The sequence below is a fragment of the Pan paniscus genome, chromosome 11, assembly GCF_029289425.2.
Source record: "Pan paniscus chromosome 11, NHGRI_mPanPan1-v2.0_pri, whole genome shotgun sequence".
Taxonomy (NCBI): domain Eukaryota; kingdom Metazoa; phylum Chordata; class Mammalia; order Primates; family Hominidae; genus Pan; species Pan paniscus.
In genome coordinates this window covers 105,293,332-105,313,888 of record NC_073260.2, presented here as the reverse complement: position 1 = coordinate 105,313,888, position 20,557 = coordinate 105,293,332, and the positions used below count along the sequence as shown (strand labels likewise).

At 44.7% G+C, this 20,557-nt stretch overlaps 2 protein-coding genes across 6 annotated transcripts in view; one reads left to right on the top strand and one right to left on the bottom strand.

Annotated features, from left to right (window-relative positions):
- PLIN2 (perilipin 2) overlaps nucleotides 1-4,387 on the bottom strand; it is a 118,695-nt gene extending 114,308 nt beyond the window's left edge. For 2 of the 4 annotated variants that reach the window (XM_034967218.3, XM_055092093.2), the window contains exon 1: nucleotides 3,989-4,387. The gene's annotated coding sequence lies outside the window, so the exon portion shown is untranslated. The remainder of the gene's footprint in view (nucleotides 1-3,988) is intronic. The other 2 variants (XM_055092095.2, XM_055092096.2) reach the window with 1 other exon arrangement.
- A 96-nt stretch (nucleotides 4,388-4,483) lies between these two features.
- DENND4C (DENN domain containing 4C) overlaps nucleotides 4,484-20,557 on the top strand; it is a 136,660-nt gene continuing 120,586 nt past the window's right edge. For both annotated transcript variants that reach the window (XM_003822602.7, XM_008976179.6), the window contains exon 1: nucleotides 4,484-4,905. The gene's annotated coding sequence lies outside the window, so the exon portion shown is untranslated. The remainder of the gene's footprint in view (nucleotides 4,906-20,557) is intronic.

The following is a 20,557-nucleotide window of genomic DNA, read 5'->3' as shown; positions in this document are numbered from 1 at the left end:
TTTACAGATGAGGAAAAGTTAAGTAACTTACCCAAGAACAGAGAGAAAGAAAGTGAGAGAAGCATAGACTGATTTATGCCAGGCATTCATCAATTATTATTATTATTATTTTTAACTTTTTTTTTTTTTTTTTGAGACAGGGTCTAGTTGTCACCCAGACTGGAGTGCAGTGGCACGATCTTGGCTCATTGCAACCTCCGCCTTCCAGGCTCAAGTGATCCTCACACCTCAGCCTTCCAAGTAGCTGGGACTACCGGCCTGCACTACCACACCCAGCTAACTTTTTGTATTTTTGGTAGAAATGGGGATTCACCATGTTGCTCAGGCTGGTCTTGAACTCCTGAGCTCAAGCGATTTTGCCCACCTTGGCTTCCCAAAGTGCTGGGATTACAAGCTTGAGACACCACACCTGGCCCATCAATTAGTTTCTGAGAGACTATAATATATATGAGTTACTCTGCTAGATCCTAGGCATCCAGAATAAAAACATATAAATACACATCTGTGATATATATTACCCTGCCCTCACAGGGCAATGATTAGAAGTTTTTGAAGCGGGGCTGGGCATGGTGGCTCATGCCTGTAATCCCAGCACTTTGGGAGGCTGAGGCGGGCAGATCACGAGGTCAGGAGTTCAAGACCAGCCTGAACAACATGGTGAAACTCCATCTCTACTAAAAATTACAAAAATTAGCCGGGTGTTGTGGCGCGTGCCTGTAATCCCAGCTATTCAGGAGGCTGAGGAAGGAGAATTGCTTGAACTTGGAAGGCAGAGGTTGCAGTGAACGAAGATCACACCATTGCACTCTGGCCTGGGCAACAGAGCAAGACTCCATCTCAAAAAAAAAAAAAAAAAAAAATCATGTTTTTTTTTTTTTTTGAGACGGAGTCCCGCTCTGTTGCCCAGGCCGGAGTACAGTGGTGCAATCTCGGCTCACTGCAACCTCTGCCTACCGGGTTCAAGCGATTCTCCTGCCTCAGCTTCCTGAGTAGCTGGGATTACAAGCGCACACCACCACGCCCGGCTAATTTTTGTATTTTTAGTAGAGATGGTGTTTCGTCATGTTGTCCAGGATGGTCTCAAACTCCTGACCTCAGGTGATCTGCCCGCCTCGGCCTCCCGAAGTGCTGGGATAACAGGTGTGAGCCACCGCGCCCGGCCCCAAAAATATCTTAAGGAAATTTTCAACATTTTCATTCCACTCCTTTGTGTCACAGTTCCACAGAAATCTGCAGTGACCACGCCCAGTCAGAAGGCAGCAAGAAGGAGCTTTCTGCTAGAATGTCTGTGTTCCCCTCTTCGATGAGCTGATTTTTTCCTATGCATTCTTCTATCTACATAGGCCCAACTAAAACTGTGACACTATAATCATTATAACAATTATGTTGATATTGGGCTCTCCGACTCTCCTACTTTTTATACAGTCAAATATTATTATTTTTTTTTTGAAACAGGGTCTCGCTCTGTCCATCAGGCTGGAGTGCAGCGGTGAGATCTCGGCTCACTGCAATCTCCGCCTTCTGGGTTCAAGAGATTCTCCTGTCTCAGCCTCCCTAGTAGCTGAGATTACAGGCACCCACCACCATATCTGGCTAATTTTTGTATTTTTAAATAGAGACGGGGTTTCACCACATTGGTCAGGCTGGTCTCAAATTCCCGACCTCCGGTGATCCACCCACTTCAGCCTCCCAAAGTGCTGGGATTACAGGCATGAACCATGGTGCCCAGTCTTTATATTAAAATTTAAAATGAGGCCGGGTGTGGTGGCTCACACCTAGAATCCTAGCACTTTGGGTGGCCGGGAAGCAGGCGGATTGCTTGAACTCAGGAGTTTGAGACCAGCCTGGGCAACGTGGCAAAACACTGTTATCTACCCAAAACAAAAACAAAAACAAAAACAAAAACAAAAACAAAAAATTAGCCGGGTGTGGTTGGTTGCGCACGCCTGTAGTCCCAGCTACTTAGAAGGCTGAAGCAGGAGAAGCGCTTGAGCCTGGGAGGTGGAGGTTGCAGTGAGCCAAGACGATGCCATTGCACTCCAGCCTGTGCAACAGAGCAAGCCTCTGTCTCAAAAAAATATATATATATATATAAATATATATATAAAATTTCAAATGAACTTATTTCAGTTCTGGGCCCCTAAGCATGCAGTTGGGAAGGTTGCTGAATCAAGAACTTCCAGATCTGAGAACAGTTAACTCACATGAAAAATTAGTCCCAAAACATTCAAGTTCATTCTATGAAATTTTTGGTGGAAAATGGCAGTGAAAAATCTATGGTAAATCTATAGGACGATTAAGATAGTGAGAAAAATTAAAGAAAATCCTAAGCCTTCCATTGCAAAGTGAGAAAAATCAAGTCAAGTGGAAGAGAGATACTGGCCTCATCCATTTTTCATTTCTGTGGGTGCCATAAAAAGAGAGAGAGAGAGAGAGAGAGAAAAAAAACTCTGAATCTCTGAGAGCTAATGAAATGAATGTACCCATTAAGAAATCTTGTCTTGGTTGGGCGCGGTGCCTCATATCTGTAATCCCAGAGTTTTGGGAGGCTAAGGTAAGAGGATTGCTTGAGTTCAGGTGTTCAAGACTAGCCTGGGCAATATAGTGAGACTTTATATCTTCCCCTAACCCCCCAAAAAAATTAGTGGGGTGTGGGTGGGTGGTTGGCACAGGCTTACCATCTCAGCTATTCGGGAGGCTGAGGTGGCAGGAAGTTAAGGCTGCAGTGAACCCTGTTTGTGCCACTGCACTCCAGCCTGGGTGACAGAGGGGGGGACCCTGTGTCCAAAAAAAAGGAGGGGGCGAAGAAATCTTGTCTTTCCTTTTCTAGTTGGGATGAGGAAAAATTAAAAAATATATATGTAAATAAAAAAAAATCTCGTTTATATTGCTTTAAAACTGCTAATTAATTTAGACTTTGGGAAGGAAGGAAAAGAAGCCCACAAGCTAAATTTTGTTTCATTGTTTCTTTTCTTTTTTCTTTTTTTTTTTCTGAGGCAGAGTTTTGCTCTTGTTGCCCAGGCTGGAGTGCAATGGCGCAATCTCGGCTCTCTGCAACCTCCGCCTCCCAGGTTCAAGCCATTCTCCTGCCTTAGCCTCCCGAGTAGCTGGGATTACAGGCATGCACCACCACGCCCGGCTAATTTTGTATTTTTAGTAGAGACAGTGTTTCTCCATGTTGGTCAGGCTGGTCTGGAACTCTCGACCTCAGGTGATCCGCCCGCCTCAGCCTCCCAAAGTGCTGGGATTACAGACGTGAACCATCGCGTCCGGCCCACAAGCTAAGTTTTGAAGTATTAGATCCTTTCTTAAACTTTTGCTCTTCGGATTGTCAATGTTAAAGATAGTTTCCAGGGGGACCAAATTGGCCCCAAACTGTTATTAAATAAGCCTAAACTTTTATTGCTGCGCATTTCTTCTGAAATCAATTCTGACTGCTTACGTGGTTAGAAAAATAGTTTCTGCTATTGAATATAAAACTCAAATTATCCATGGCTATGCAATAAGCTTCAGAAATAAATGGACAGCAGTGCATTTATGACCCAGGTATAATCTCACATTTTTATGCAAAAATACAGATTAAATAAGGAGAGTGTAATTTTCAGGAAAATGATTATTTATGTGGATACTCACCAGATATGCAGAAATCTTACCAGTTCTGATTTTGACCTGCCATGGAATCTGAAGTCATTCGCCTTTTTTTCCCCCCAGAGGTAAAAAAGTTATCTCTACTTCAAACCATTTCCTTCTTCCTAAATAACTAGTAATTGTTTTTTCATTTACTATGATAACTCAAAAACGTTGTTCAAAAATATCCTGCAAAATTTGCATTATAGAGAAACGACTCTGCAGGCGTCTGTGTCGACAATGAGGCTACACTTAGGAGGCGTGAGGGTACTGACTATGCAAATGAGCGATTTCTCCATTAGGAATTCCCATCCCCAAATCTGGGCCGAAGGAGAGACACCGAGCGCGGCCAGGGACTCACATGGTGCACCGGAGCCAAGGGGTTTCGGGAAGCGCCAGCGCGCCGGTCTCTCTAGAGCCCTCTACTCATGCGTGGGAATTCCAGCTCCCACCCTGGGAAGGAATCTTCACGTATCTCCCGGCACTGTCCTCAGTGACCTTCAGCCACTCGGCATCACTTTCCCTGTCTTTGAAAACTCCGAGAGAAGCAGCCGCCACCTGCCTCAGGCCAAGGCAATAAACCCACATCACACCGCCAGTCTGAGCTCTGCAGGAAGGGGTGCACAGCGGCCTCCAGAGCGCTTTCTCCCCAGCTCTGTTTCTGCAGGCTCGGCCGCGCGAACGCTGAGGAGGGGATCGGAGACCCGCAAGGCTCAGACCACGCGCCCCGCGGGGGTCGCACAGGGGTCGGGCGGGGGAGGGGAGCGGTGGCTGCAGGGCCTCGGCCCTCCCCGGGGGAGGGGCCTGAGCACCGCCCCGCCCCCCTCCTCCCTGCGCCTTCTCCCCCCCCCCCCCCGCCCTTTTCCACCCGCCCCCGCAGGAGGAAAGGGAGAGGGAGGGGGAAAAGAAAGTGCTGTTTTATGGAAAGGGGCGGAAGGCGGGGGAGAAAAAGGGAACAGAAACATGGCGGTCAGGTCTTGGGACGGCGGCGCCGCGGGTAGCTCCTAGGCGACGCGCCGCCCGCACTGTCCGACGGCTCACAGCGCGGAGGCACCCGCGCGGGCCAGCACTCCGGCCATTGCCCCTGGCTGTAGGCGGCGCCCCTCGGAGACCCTGCCCGCGAGGCGGCGCAGGCGCAGACCGGACTGAGGCGGCGGCGGCCGCTGGAGCTAGTCCCCCGCCCTGCCCTGCCGAGCGCGCCCAGGCCGCGAATCCGGTGCTTTCTTGCCCCAGGAAGAAGCCGTGTCGGGGCTGCGCTGACAGAGGAGCAGGCAGCAGGTGAGGCTGCGGCGCGGGGCCTTTGGCGGAGGAAGCCTGCGCCGTGCCCTCGCGGGGCCTGCGCTGCAAGGCTGGGAGGGCGCCGGACAGGTAGAGCCCGGAGGGCTGAGTTCCAAGTGGCTGGCCCGCGGGGGGTCGCCGAGGAGGCGGAGAGTGGCCGCGCCTGGCGTTCGTGGCCTAGTTTCTCCGCGGTTTCCGGGGGCGGGGAGTCCCCGGATCCTGCGGGATGCAGTCGGGGAAAGGCTGCCCCTGAAGAGCCTCCCCGCGTCGCCCGCCGGGCCCATGAGAATCGTTTGCGTACAAGTGCGAGGGGTCTGGGCCCGGGGGACCGCCGGGGCGACGGCCGCTTTGGTGGGGGCCGGGGTGCGGAGGGAGCAGGATCGGGGCTTCCCAGAGGGGGTCGAGGCTGAGAGAGCGGAGAGCTAGAGCCAGGGGTGGCGGGCAGTCTCGAGAGGAGTCGGGGGACTGAGAAGTGTCGGGGACAACGGGGAGGAGGGGGACCTGGGCAGGTGTCTCTGGTGAATTGAGGACATTTCCTTCTCTGTCTTACTGTGGCCGATCCTCAGGGCTTTTTTGTCGGGGATGACTTTCTAGGAGGGCAGTATCCTTTTAACTCTGGAGTGACTAAACACAAAACCAAGGAATGAAGTCCTAAGGCTGACTCCTGTAAAGAGCTGTAACTTTTTCTGTTTTAAGAATGCTGTCACGTCTTTTTTTTTTCTCCCCTTTTCTGCTTGATAGACCTTTTCCCTCTCGAAGACCGTCTTTTATCTGCACTAATAAGGATTTACCCAGTTTTTAAATAGTACCGCCTCCTTCTCCCCTTATGTATGTTTGTCACACGGGAAAATTTAGGGTAGTTACCGCGGGTACTTGTGCAAATTTGAGGGAAAGTGTCATTTCCAGTAGTGAACCCTCAGCTGTCTCTTTGTGCCTCCGAGATACTGTCAAGCGTTGTAGCCTGAGAAATTGACCCACTGAGCCTGCTTAATTGTGTGCAAACCCGTGTTGAGGCGTTCTTCCTAGGCCCTAATTTATGTAGGAATAGGTTTTCCCTTCCGGTCTGTGTATAATGAGAGGGGAGAACGTTAGTGCTACGGCGCTAAGTTCTGGATAAATACTTGATTTGATGTGATAGTGTGTATTACTCTATCAGAAATGCAGAGCGTTGTATGATTTTTCTGTGTACACGCGGTAAGAGCAATATTAGTTGCAAAAGGAAGTTTTCATCTTTGAACATTAAAGGTATCCTTTATTCTTGATCACTATAACATGCAAAAAAGAAACTATATTTTCTGTCCTGTTCTTTGTATTACTGTTAAAGAGTTGGTAAACTGCCGTCTTGCTGTGAGACTGGGAAGTCGGCAATGAAGTTAGATTTGTATTCATGAACATGATCTGCCTGTCATATAGGCTTGCTTTGACTTGTTTTTTTTTTTTTCTGTAGTGGCAAAGGGTTTTCTGCCACTCAGTCCACACTTGCCTCCGCATTGGTATCTCCGTTGACCATTTTGCAAAATAGTTTATTGAGATTAGGGGTCTGATCTTTTGTATAACCTGTTGTAGTGAACTGATCATATGCGACTTGACTTTGCCCAATAGTACCTCGTGCAGTGTACAGTACTACTATTTAGACTTACTGATTTGGGTAATAGAAAAGGTATGATGTTAGAAATGTTGTCGTTGTATATTGGAGAAATTTTGAAGTTGCATATTGGAGTAATTTACTCCTGTAGGCTTTGTAAATGAGTGCATTCTATTGTCGAGAGTAACTACAGTATTTTGTAGTATAAACTTAAGCTTTTAGCTGAAGAAATTGGCAGCATAGTTGGAGTGTGGAGACTATTCTTAAAACGCAAATGTTTTAAATTACAAGGAACTGTAGTGGTGTGTAGGCTGTAACAATTCCTGGTGCCAAATTTGGGAGATTATTTGGTTGAGCTACTTTCTATAAAGAAACATATTATCTGCAATAAAAGTGAATTTGTAGCTATACACAAGGGATTTTACATTATAAATAATAACTCAATAAGGCACCTTTCTTTGCTCTTTGTGTATCTGCCAGTTAAGACCAAAACATCTCATATTTTCACTGGAGCTTCCTGCCAAAACAAATACTGGTTTTGCATTGGCTTTGCTGCTCAGTTTGAAAGCTAGGGGAATCTCTTAGAGCCTACTCTGGTTCTGGAGGCTGCCTGATTAAAAAAAAAAAAAAAGAAAAATTGAAAGCTAGGTTTCAGTCATAGGCTTGCACCTTAAGTACAGGTTGTAAAGTAAAAAAGAAAGTTGCTGAGTCAGTGGCAGGTTGTTTCATTTGTATTTTTGATTTGCCAAACGGAATTTCTGTCATAATTTGAATTTCCAATGTAATATGTTTGCTGAATAGCAAGGGCAGATAAGCTTTCATAATAACTGAATTAAAATGTTAATTTTCTTTATACTGGTGCCATAGATTGTCAGTTTGACAGATAGACGTAGCAAAGGGATGCCTTGTTGGAATGGGAAATTCCTTTTTATCAGCTAAAATTTGGGGAAAGGATTTTGCATAGTACAGCTGGTGTAAAACAATAGGTCTTTAGCATCAGATTGTAGGATATTCCAAAATTACGCAGTTTTATTATTTGAAATTTGAAACTTAATACTTTGCAGGAAGAAGTTTAAAGCTTTAAAACATTTTCTACGTATGTTAAGTATGTGGATGTAATAGAGCTTAACATGGTATTTGAAACCTTTTTTTTTTTTTTTTTTGAGATGTAGTCTCGCTTTGTCACCCAAGCTGGAGTGCAGTGGTTTGATCTCGGCTCACTGCAGCCTCTGCCTCCCAGATTGAAGCGATTCTCCTGCCTCTGCCTCCCAGATTCAAGCGATTCTCCTGCCTCAGCTTCCCAAATAGCTGGGATTACAGGTGCCTGCCACCACGCCTGGCTAATTTTTGAATTTTTAGTAGAGAAGGGGTTTCACTATGTTGGCCAGGTGGCCTGATGTCAGGTGATCCACCTGCCTACGCCTCTGAAAGTGCTGGGATTGCAGGTGTGAGCCACCACACCCAGCCTTTGAAAACTTTTTATTGGAAAAAATGTAACATGATTAAAAGAAATTCAAAAGAAAAAATTTAAATTACTCTCCCCTATCTAACACTTATATTTTTCTGTACTCTAATGCTGTTATACTTCTATAATGTAGTAGTATAATATTCTAATCCTGTCTGTGCTTGTGTATAATTCTGTGATTAATGTTAATATAATTGTCTTTTAATTTAACATGCTTTCCCTGTTGCTGTATATTACTGTTATTTTATGGCTTTTAATAGTCCAAAGTTTTATTTACTGCCTCAGTTTATTTAACCATTTCCATGGTTTAACATTTTAGTAATTCCACTTTTTTACTCTGATTGTTATTTTTATTAATTTTTTTTTTGAGACCGAGTCTCGCTCTGTTGCCCAAGCTGGAGTGCAGTGGCGCGATCTCAGCTCACTGCAACCTCTGCCTCCCAGGTTCAAGCGATTCTCCTGTCTCACCCTCCCGAGTAGCTGGGACTACAGGTGCGTGCCACCACGCCTGGCTAAATTTTTTTATTTTTAGTAGAAACGGGGTTTCACCGTGTTAGCCAGGATGGTCTTGATCTCCTGAACTCGTTATCCACCCACCTTGGCCTCCCAAAATGCTGGGATTATAGGTGTGAGCCACCGCACCTGGCTGTTTTTTTTTTTTTTTTTTTTTTTTTTTTAACACGGTCTCACTTTGTCACCTAGGCTAGAGTGCAGTGCATCTCAGCTCACTGCAGCCTCTACCTCCCGGGTTCAAGTAATCCTCCTGCCTTAGCCCCCTAATAGCTGGGACTATAGGTGTGCGCGCATGTGCGTGCATCACCCCACTTCACTAACTTTTTGTATTTTTTGTAGAGACAGGGTTTTGCCATATTGCCCAGGCTGGTCTTGAACTCTAAGTTCAAGCGATCCACCCATCTCAGCCTCCCAAAGTGCTGTGATTACAGGCGTGAGCCACTGTGTCTGACCCATACTTTTTTACTCTTAAAATAATGCTATAATGAAATTATTTTGCTAATATGATGGTCCATGGGTCTATGCCAAGTTACTTTTTGAAATTTTGGGACAGTCAACTTTCTTTCTTTTTTTTTTCTTTTTTTTTTTATTGAGATGAGTCTTGCTCTTGTCACCCAGGCTGGAATGGTGCAATGGAGTGATCTCAGTTCACTGCAACCTCGGCCTCCCAGATGAAGCAATTCTCTCTGCCTCAGGGTCCCGAGTAGCTGGGATTACAGATGCCTGCCACCACACCCAGCTAATTTTTGTATTTTTAGTAGAGACGGGGTTTTGCCATGTTGGCCAGGCTGGTCTTGAACTCCTGACCTCAGGTGATCCATCCACCTCGGCCTCCCAAAGTGCTGGGATTACAGGCGTGAGCCACCACGCCTGGCCGAAAGTCAACTTTCTTTGAATTACTTTCTTTGCAGTGGATCATTAGGGCTGCTACAATATAGTATTTAATTGAGAACTGAATTGAAACAAGGTGAAAGGCTGTAGATGTGCATGTATCACTTGCATTCATTGAGTGAAAATCAAAATATAAATTCATAATTCTGTTAATAACTTGCTACTAGTTTGTGTACATTAACTTATGATATAAGAAGTAATGTGATTCTTATACTCTTATACTTAAGTAATATTGTGGGGCTTAAATGTTTTGAAGTGTTCTTTGTTTCATTCAAACCTAATTATCTACCAATCCAGATTTATTATCTGTTGGTTTACAGAAGAGTCATCTTTTTTTTTTTTTTTTGAGACAGAGTCTCGCTCTGTCACCCAGGCTGGAGTGCAGTGGCATGATCTCAGCTCACTGCAAGCTCCTCCTCCCGGGTTCATGCCATTCTCCTGCCTCAGCCTCCCAAATAGCTGGGACTACAGGCGCCCGCCACCACGCCTGGCTGATTTTTCGTATTTTTAGTAGAGATGGGGTTTCACCGTGGTCTCGATCTTTTGACCTTGTGATCCGCCCGCCTTGGCCTTCCAAAGTGCTGGGATTACAGGTGTGAGCCACTGCGCCTGGCCAGAAGAGTCATCTTATATATCTTTGTAATATTTTAATTTGTTTTTGTAATATTTAAAGGTTGTTCTCGAATTGAATTTTTTCTTTGATATGTTTTTATTTCTTTTTTTTTTTCATTTTATTAGCCAGGAGATATTCTCATCTGATAATCTAGTTTTTTATTGTGTATGTACAGTTCAATTATCTCTTAATTTAGGGATTCTTAGATCCTAAAAGCATAAATGTTATAAATCTTTTTTTAAATTATGGAAAGAGGATCTATTAAAGAGGCCCTTTTCTATCTGCTAGGAATAATAATAAGAATAATATAAAAAGGTGACTAGTAAGGTCTAATAGGTTAAACAGCCCTATAAATAAGCACCGTAACTACAACACAACAAATATAGAATAGAGCAAAATATGCTGCAGGAGCAGAGGGAAACACTTGTGTAGTGTGGATTAGAGAAGGTTTACATAGAATAAGACATCTGATTAAAAACTTACAACTTGCTGTAAAAAGGCGTGAAGTAATGAAAAAATGTGATGAAGTTTATTAATATGCAAGTAATTTAGAGGGAGTGGGTATGAAGCTGGAGAGTAAGTAGAAGCTGTGTCATGAAGGGTCTTACAGTCAAGTAAGAAATTAAGACTATATTGTAGAGAACAGGGAGCTATTGGAAGATTTAAGCTGTTAAATATTTTGGCTCCATTAAGAGGGAGGGATTGGGAGAGCAGTTTGAGTGAGACCGCAGGTTCATCATCCAGAACATCTTGAAGGCACCTAGGCATGTATTGAGAACAGCATGGTAGGGGTAGAAAAAAATGGATAGACTTGAGAACTGTTACATAATACAAACATTTCCTGTGGCCCACAGGCCATGTTGCTTTAGCCTTATCTTCTTGCCCACTGTGTACCTGCCACACCAGTCTACTTTCAAATTTTTTCCCTCAGAGTGTTTGCATATATACTATTCCATTTGCATGCTACTTTTTCTAAAAGATCATTTCTGGTCCCCAGTCACATTGTCTAGTTAGGGAGATGAGTTACTATCTATTCCAGCATCTTGCTGTTTTAATATGTAGAATTTCTTTCTTTTTCTTCCTTTTTCACATTTGTACCTCTTATTTGGGCAATTATAGGCGATTTGACTTTTTTTTTTGGAGATGGAGTTTTGCTCTTGTTGCCCGGGCTGGAGTGCAATGGCACGATCTCGGCTCACTGCAGCCTCCACCTCCTGGGTTCAAGCGATTCTCCTGCCTCAGCTTCCTGAGTAGCTGGGATTACAGGCGCGCACCACCACGCCTGGCTAATTTTTTGTATTTTTAGTAGAGATGGGGTTTCACCATGGCCAGGCTCGTCTTGAACTCCTGACCTCAGGTGATCCGCCCACCTTGGCCTTCCAGAGTGCTGGGATTACAGGCGTGAGCCACCACTCCCGGCCGACAGCTTTTAGATTTAGGATTTTGTTTTTTGTTTTTGTTTTTTTGTTTTTGAGGCAGAGTCTCGCTCTGTCACCCAGGCTGGAGTGTAGTGGCGTGATCTCGGCTCACTGCAACCTCCGCATCCCGGGCTCAAGCGATTCTTCTGCCTCAGTCTCCCGAGTGGCTGGGACCACAGGCTTGTGCCACCACGCCTGGCTAATTTTGTGTGTGTGTGTTTTTAGTAGAGACAGGGTTTCAATGTGTTAGCCAGGTTGGTTACGATCTCCTCACTTTGTGATCCGCCCGCCTCGACCTCCCAAAGTGCTGGGATTACAGGCGTAGCCATCGCACCCAGCCAGGATTTTCTTTATACACAATCATTTCTGCAGAGAAATCCAGTTGTACTTACTCATTTCCAATCTGTATGCCTTTTTTTACTGCCTATTGCCGCTGGCTAGATTAATGCTATCCTCTAGAAATATAATATAAATCAAATATGTAATTTAAATTTTATAGTACCCCCACACTAAAAAAGTAGCGATAAGTGAAATTAAATTTAATGTATTTTTAATTTCACTACATCCAAAATATTATTCAATATGTGTAGTAATTTCCTAGGGCTGCCAGAGTAAATTACTGCAAAGTGGGTGGTTTCTAACAGCTTAAATTTATTTTCTGACAGTTCTGGAAAGTAGAAATATGAGGTCAGGGTGTCAGGAGAGCTGTGCTCCCACTGTAGGCTCTAGGGAAGACCCCTCCTTGACTCTTCCTCTGTTTCTTTCTGTCTTTTTTTTTTTTTTCTTGAGATAGAGTTTCACTTGTGTTGCCCAGGCTGGAGTGCAATGGTGTGATCTCAGCTCACCGCAACCTGTGCCTCCCGGATTCAAGCGATTCTCCTGCCTCAGCCTGCCGAGTAGCTGGGATTATAGGCATGCACCACCATGCCCGGCTAATATTGTATTTTTAGTAGAGACAGTGTTTCTCCATGTTGGTCAGGCTGGTCTCGAGCTCCTGATCTCAGGTGATCTGCTGGCCTTGGCCTCCCAAAGTGCTGAGATTACAGATGTGAGCCACTGCGCCCAGCCTCTTCCTATTTCTAGTGGTTGCTAGCAGTCCTTAGAGATATAGGAACTAGTTAGGTTTTCTCTTTCCTCCCCCTCCCCCTCCCCCTCCCCCCCTCCCTCCTCCCCTCCCCCTCCCTCCTCCCCTCCCCCTCCCTCCTCCCCTCCCCCTCCCTCCTCCCCCCTCCCCCTTCCCCTCCCCTCCCCCTCCCTCCTCCCCTCCCCTCCCTCCCCCTCCCCTTCCCTCCCCAACCCCCTCTGCATCCCCTCCCCCTCCCCCTCCCCTCCCCCTCCCCTCTCCCATCTCTGCCCTCCCCCTCCCCCTCCCCTCCCCTCCTCTCCCTTCCCCTGCCCTCCCCTCCCTTCCCCTGCCCTCCCCTCCCCTGCCCTCCCCTCCCCCCTCCTCCCCTCCCCTCCCCCCTCTCCTCCCCTCCCCTCCCTTCCCCTGCCCCTTTTTTTTTGAGACAGAATTTCCCTTTTGTGGCCCAGGCTGGAGTGCAATGATGTGATCTCGGCTCACTGCAACCCCCGTACCCCAGGTTCAAGTGATTCTCCTGCCTCAGCCTCCTAAGTAGTCGGGATTACAGGCATGCGCCACCATGTCCATCTAATTTTATATTTTTAGTGGAGATGGGGTTTCACTATGTTGGTCAGGCTGGTCTCGAACTCTTGACCTCAGGTGATCCACCCACCTCGGCCTCCCAAAGTGCTGGGATTGCAGGCAGGAGCCACCTTGCCTAGCCTATAATATTCCTTTGTTCTTTTTTTAATGTCTAGAGGACCTGTAACGATATGCCTTCTATCATTGCTCATATTGGTAATTCCAGCCTCTTGCTTTTTTCTTAATCTACAGATACTGATATTTATTGTTTCTGGTTTATTTTAAATTTTATTGATTTCTGCATTTTATGTTTATTTCGTCTACTTCCCCTTGATTTAGTCTGCTTTTTTTTCCCGAGCATCTTGAGGTGGACATTTATGTCTTTAATTTTAGAACTTTCTTATTTTCTAATACAGGTGCTTAAAGCTATGAATTTCCTTCTAAATACTGTTTTAGCCACATCTCATAAATTGATTTCTTCTTTTCATTCAGTTCAAAATATTGTTTAATTTCTTTTGCAGTTTCTTTTTTGATCAGGGGTTATTTAGGAGACTATTATTTAATTTCTAAATACTGGAGAATTTTATATAGTATCTTTATGTTAATGATCTCAAGTTTAATTCCATTGTAGTCAGAGAACATGCTGCATAATTTATATTCTTTTTTTTTTTTTAAGATGGAGTCTCGCTGTGTCACCCAGGCTGGAGTGCAGTGGCACTCCCCATCTCTACTAAAAATACAAAAGTTACTCACTGCAACCTCCACCTCCCAGATTCAAGCAATTCTCCTGTCTCAGCCTCCCGAGTAGCTGGGATTACAAGCGCACACCACCATGCCCGGCTAATTTTTGTGTTTTTAGTAGAGATGGGGTTTCATCGTGTTGGCCAGGCTAGTCTTGAACTCTTGACCTGAGGTGTACGCCTGCCTTGGCCTCCCAAAGTACTGTGATTACAGGCGTGAGCCACCGTGCCCAGCCAATTTATATTCTTTAAAATATTTCCATGCTTGTTTTACGGTCCAGCATATGGTTTATCTTGGTGAATGTTCTATGTGTGCTTGAAAAGATGGTTTATCTTGCTGTTGTTGGGTGCAGTGTTCTATAAATAACAATTATGTCAAGTTGGTTGATAATGTTCTTCAGATCTTACATATTTTTAACAATTTTCTGTTTACTTGTTCTGTGAATTATTGCATCAATGAGGAGTGTTGAACTCCCTGTGATTGTGGAGCTGTTTATTTCTCCTTTCAGGTATGTCAGTTTTTGCTGCATGCACTTTGATACTCTCTTGTTAGATGTACACAGTCATAAGTAATTTAACTAGGGGGATACATTCTGAGGAATGCATCATTGGGCAATTTCTTTATTGTGCGAGCATCATATAGTGTACTTACATGATCCTAGATGGTGTAGCATGCTACACTTGTAGGCTATAGCCTATAGCCTATTGCTTCTAGGCTACAAACCTGTACAGCATATTACTGTACTGATACTCTAGGCAGCTATAGCATAATGGTGAATATTTGTGTATCTAAACATAGAAAAGATACAATAAAAATACAGTATAAAAGGGCCGGGAACCAGGCACGGTGGCTCACACTTGTAATCCCAGCACTCTGGGAGGCTGAAGTGGGTGGATCACGAGGTCAGGAGTTCGAGACCAGCCTGGTCAACATAGTGAAACCCCATCTCTACTAAAAATACAAAAATTAGCCTGGCATAGTGGTGTGTGCCTGTAGTCCCAGCTACTTGCGAGGCTGAGGCAGGAGAATCACTTGAACCTGGGACACGGAGGTTGCAGTGAGTCGAGATCATGCCACTTCACTCCAGCTTGGGCAACAGAGTGAGATTTCATCTCAAAAAAAAAAAAAAAAAAAAAGGCCAGGCATGGTTGCTCACACCTGTAATCCCAGCACTTTGGGAGGCTGAGGCAGGCAGATCACTTGAGGTCAGGAATTTGAGGCCTGCCTGGCCAACATGGTGAAACTGTGTCTCTACTAAAAACTCAAAAATTAGCCTGGTATGGTGGTGGACGCCTGTAATCCTAGCTATTTGGGAGGCTGAAGTAGGAGAATTGAACCCAGGAGGCAGAGGTTGCAGTGAGCCGAGATCACGCCACTGCACTCCAGCCTAGGCGACAGAGTGACAGAAGACAACAGAACACAGAACAGAATGGAACGCAGAACAGAACGGAACACAGAACAGGACAGATATGAAAGATAAACGTGGTACACCTATAATAGGGCACTTACCACGAGAGGACCTTGCAGGAGTGGAAGTTGCTCTGGGCGAGTCAGTGAATGAGGGGTGGTGAATGAATGTGAAGGCCTAGGATATTACTGTGCCCTACTGTACACTTTATGAACAATGTACAGTTAGGCTACACTAAATTCATCAAATTTTTTTCTTTGATCAATAGTAAATTTACTTTAGCTTATTGTAACCTTTTGACTTTAGAAGCTTTAAAATGTTTGTTGTTTTTTGACTCTCGTAACAACACTTAAATACAAACGCATTTTACAGGTGTACAGAAATATTATTCTTTAAATCCTTATTCTGTAAGCTTTTTTCTATTTAAAAAATGAATTTTTTTTTTTAGAGATAGAGTCTCGCTATGTTGCTTAGGCTGGCCTCCAACTCCTGGGCTCAAGTGATTCTCTGGCCTCAGCCTCCTGAGTTGCGTGCCACTGCATCTGGCCTTTTTTTTCGTTTGTCTTTTTTTTTTTACTTTTTAAACTTTTTTGTTGGAAATGAAAACATAAGCACACACATTAGTCTAGGGCCCACACAAGGTCAGGATTATCAATATCAGTGTCTTCTACCTTCACATCTTGTCCTACTGGAAGGTCTTCAGGGGCAATACTCACGTGGATCTGTCTGGACTACCTCCTGAAGGAAACTGCCTGAGGCTGTTTTTAGGTAGCTTTTAAAAAACGTAAGTAGAACGGTGACTCTCGCCTGTAATCTAAGCACATTGGGAGGCTGAGGTGGGACGATCGCTTGAGCTCAGGAGATTGGGACCAGTCTGGGCAACACAGTAAGACCCCATCTTAAAAAAAAAAAAAGTAAGTAGAAGGAGTACACTCAAATGATGTTTAAAAGTATGACATAGGTTGGGTGTGGTGGCTCATGCTTGTAATCCCACTGCTTTGGGAATCTGAGATGGGCGGATTGCTTGAGCCCAGGAGTTTGAGACCAGCCTGGGCAACATGTATCCACCGTTAAATTATTGTATGAAATAGTTTCACCTCCATGAGATTATTCTATTTCAGCTCTTAAGCCCTTTCTGCCTTTCCCCAAGCCCTTGGCAACTACTGTTTTTTACTATTTCTATAGTTTTGCCTTTTCTGGGATGTCTTATAATTGAAATCATATAGTATGTAGCCTTTCTGGACTAGCTTCTTTCACTTAGCAATATACATTTAAGGGTCCTTTACATCATTTTGTGGTTTGCTAGCTCATTTATTTTTATTGCGAAATAATCCATTGTATGGATATATTCCAGTTTGTTTATCCATTCACCTGTCAAAGGACATCCTTGGTTCCAGGTTTTGGTGATTACGAATAAAGCTGCTTATAATCATTGTGTGCAGGTTTTGTGTGACTATAAGTTTTTAAATCAATTTGGATAATCAAATACCTCAGGAATGTGATTGCTGGATCATATGGTAGGCCTGTATTTAGCTTTGTAAGAAACTGCCAAACTGCCTTCCAAAAGGGCTGTTTTATTTTGTATTTCCATCAGCAGTGAATGTTAGAGTTCCTGTTCGCATTTTCATTCGTATTTGGTATTGTCAGTTTTTTTGATTGTAGCTATTCTAATAGGTGTGGATTGGTATCTCATTGCTATTTCTTTCTTTTTTTTTTGTTTGTTTTTGAGACGGAGTCTCCATTTGTCAACCAGGCTGGAGTGCAATGGCGAGATCTCGGCTCACTGCAACTTCTGCCTCCTGGGTTGAAGTGATTGTCCTGCCTCAGCCTTCTGAGTAGCTGGGACTATAGGCGCATGCCACCATGCCCAGCCATTTTTTGTATTTTTAGTAGAGATGGGGTTTCACCATGTTGGCTAGGCTAGTCTCGATCTCCTGACCTCATGATCCACCTGCCTCAGCTTCCCAAAGTGCTGGGATTACAGGTGTAAGCCACCATGCCTGGCCTAAGTTTTTCCTTTTTAAAGTTAGCTTTATTGAGATATAATTTACACACCATAAAATTCACCTGTTTAAAGGGGGGTATCTTGATGTTTTCCAGTAGATTTACAGTTTTGCAATCATTAGCATAATCTAATTTTAAAGGATTTTAATCACCCCAGAAAGAACCATTGTATACATTAGCAGTCACTCTCCAGTCCCTCTCTCCTGGACCCCTAGCCCTAGATAACCACTAATTTATTTTCTGACTTTATAGATTTACCTATTTTGGACATTTCATAGAAATGAAGTCATACAATATGTGATCTTTTGTAACTGGCTTCTTTCATTTAGGATAGTGTTTTTCAGGTTCACCCATGTTGTAGTATGTATCACTCCTTCATTCCTTTTTTAAAAAATTCTGACAAAATTAACATAACATGAAATTTGCCATTTTAACCACTTAAAATATGTAATTCAGTGGTGTTCGGCACATTCACGATGTCATGCAAGTATTACCACAAACTAAATGTTCCCAAACGTTTTCATCATCCTAAAAGGAAACGCTGTACCCGTTAAGCAGTCTCTCCCCATTCCCAGTCTCCTAGTCCCTGCTGCCCAGTAATCTGTTTTCTCTCTCTGTGGATTTGCCTATTGTGGATATTCCTACAAGTGGACTTAGGCAATGTGTGACCTTTTGTGTCCAGCTTCTTCGACTTAGCATAATGCTTTCTAGGTTCAGTAGTACTTCATTCCTTTTTATGGCTGAATAATAACTACGTTCTATAGAAACACCACATTTTGTTTATCATGACTTGATGGACATTTACATTGCTTCTACCTTTTGGCTATTCTGAGTAGTGCCGCTATGAACATTTACATACAGATTTTTTTTTTTTTTTTTTTTTTTTTTGAGACGGAGTCTCGCTCTGTCGCCCAGGCTGGAGTGCAGTGGCGCGATCTCGGCTCACTGCAAGCTCCGCCTCCCGGGTTCACGCCATTCTCCTGCCTCAGCCTCCCGGGTAGCTGGGACTACAGGCGCCCGCTACCACGCCCGGCTAATTTTTTGTATTTTTAGTAGAGACGGGGTTTCACCGTGTTAGCCAGGATGGTCTCGATCTCCTGACCTCGTGATCCGCCCGCCTCGGCCTCCCAAAGTGCTGGGATTACAGGCGTGAGCCACCGCGCCCGGCCTACATACAGATTTTTTTGTTTGTTTTTGAGACGAAGTCTAGCTCTGTCACCCAGACTGGAGTACAGTGGCTCAGTCGTCGCTCACTGCAGCCTCGACCTTCCAGGCTCAATTATCTTCCTGCCTTAGCCTCCTGAGTAGCTGGGACTGTGGGTTTGCACCACCACATCTGGGTAATTTTTAAAAATTTTTTTGTATAGTCAGGGTCTTACTGTGTTGTCCGGGCTGGTCTTTTTTCTTCTTTTTTTGAGATGGAGTCTCACTCTGCCGCCCAGGCTGAAGTGCAGTGGCGCAATCTCGGCTCACTGCCGCCTCCGCCTCCCGGGTTTAAGCGATTCTCCTGCCTCAGCCTCCTGAGTAGCTGGGATTACAGGTGCACAGCATCACACCTGGCTAAATTTTGTATTTTGAGTAGAGATGGGATTTTGCCATGTTAGCCAGGCTGGTCTTGAACTCCTGACCTCAGGTCATCTACCCACCTTGGCCTCCCAAAGTGCTGGGATTAACAGGCGTGAGCCTTCTCGCCTGGCCTGCTTGTTTTTAATTTGTCCTATCTCTTGTTTGTTCCTTTTTGGATTACTTGAGTATATTTTAGTATTCCATTTATCTTCACATTGGCTGATTAGCTATATGTCTTGATTTTTAAAAGTAGTTGCCTTGGCCGGGCGTGGTGGCTCACACCTGTAATCCCAGCACTTTGGGAGGCTGAGGCGGGAGGAGCATGAGGTCAAGAGATCGAGACCATCCTGGCTAACACAGTGAAACCCCATCTGTCCTAAAAATACAAAAAATTAGCTGGGCGTGGTTGCACGTGACTGTAGTCTCAGCTACTTGGGAGGGGGAGGCTGAGGCAGGAGAATCACTTGAACCCAGGAGATGGAGGTTGCAGTGAGCGGAGATCGTGCCACTGCACTCCAGCCTGGGTGACAGAGCGAGACTCCACCTCAAAAAAAAAAAAAAAGTAGTTGCCTTAGGGTTTATAATATACACCTTTAACTTTATGTATAACCTGGGACTCTTAATTCAGTACAGTTTCGTTCTCCCCATCTGTGTCTAATTTTCCTCACAAAGGGATAATGCTAGACCTCCCTTATTGGGTTGTTATGAATATGAAATGAATTACTGGATGTGAAATACTTTGAGCACAGCTCATGTTTTTATTCATATCAAGAATAATAGAAAAAAACTTTATTAGAAGTTCTTCAGTTTGCAGATCGCAGGTTTCTTCTCTAACCTACCTTAGCTGTCTGCATGCATAATCACACCCTAGACTAGTAGTTCTCAATTCTGGCTGTATATTCTAAATGGGCAGCTTAAAAAATATTGATAGTAGTGGGCCACCTTCAGAAATTCATATTTTATTGGTCTGATTTTTTTAAAAAAGTGTTCCAGGGCCAGGCGCGGTGGCTCACGCCGGTAATCCCAGCACTTTGGGAGGCCGAGGCGGGCAGATCATGAGGTCAGGAGATTGAGACCATCCTGGCTAACAAGGTGAAACCCCGCCTCTACTGAAAACACAAAAATTAGCTGGGCATGGTGGGAGGCACCTGTAGTCCCAGCTACTCGGGAGGCTGAGGCAGGAGAATGGTGTGAACCCGGGAGGCGGAGCTTGCAGTGAGCCAAGATGGCGCTACTGCACTCCTGCCTGGGCGACAGAGTAAGACTCAGTCTCAAAAAAAAAAAAAAAAAAAGTGTTCCAGGTGGCTCCAATGTATAGTCAGGACGGAGAACCATTACCCTAGACTTTATCGCCATGATCTATAACTTAAAAAATTGTAAGCATTGGGCCGGGCGCGGTGGCTCACTCCTGTAATCCCAGCACTTTGGAAGGCTGAGGCGGGTGGATCACGAAGTCAGGGGTTCGAGATTAGCCTGGCCAACGTGGTGAAACCCCGTCTCTACTAAAAATACAAAAAACTAGCCAGGCGTGGTGGCATGTGCTTGTAATCCCAGCTACTCAGAAGGCTGAGGCGGGAGAATCGCTTGAACCCAGGAGGTGGAGGTTGCGGTGAGCAGAGATCATGCCATTGCACTCCAGCCTGGACGACAGAGCGAGACTCCGTCTCAAAAAAAAAAAAAAAAAAAAAATTGTAAGCATCTAACTCTGACCTCCACTTCCTCTTCTACTAACTCACATACTCCGGTACCCTATTTTGATATTTCTTGGAATCCTATTTTTTTTTATTTTTTCAGTTTTCTCAC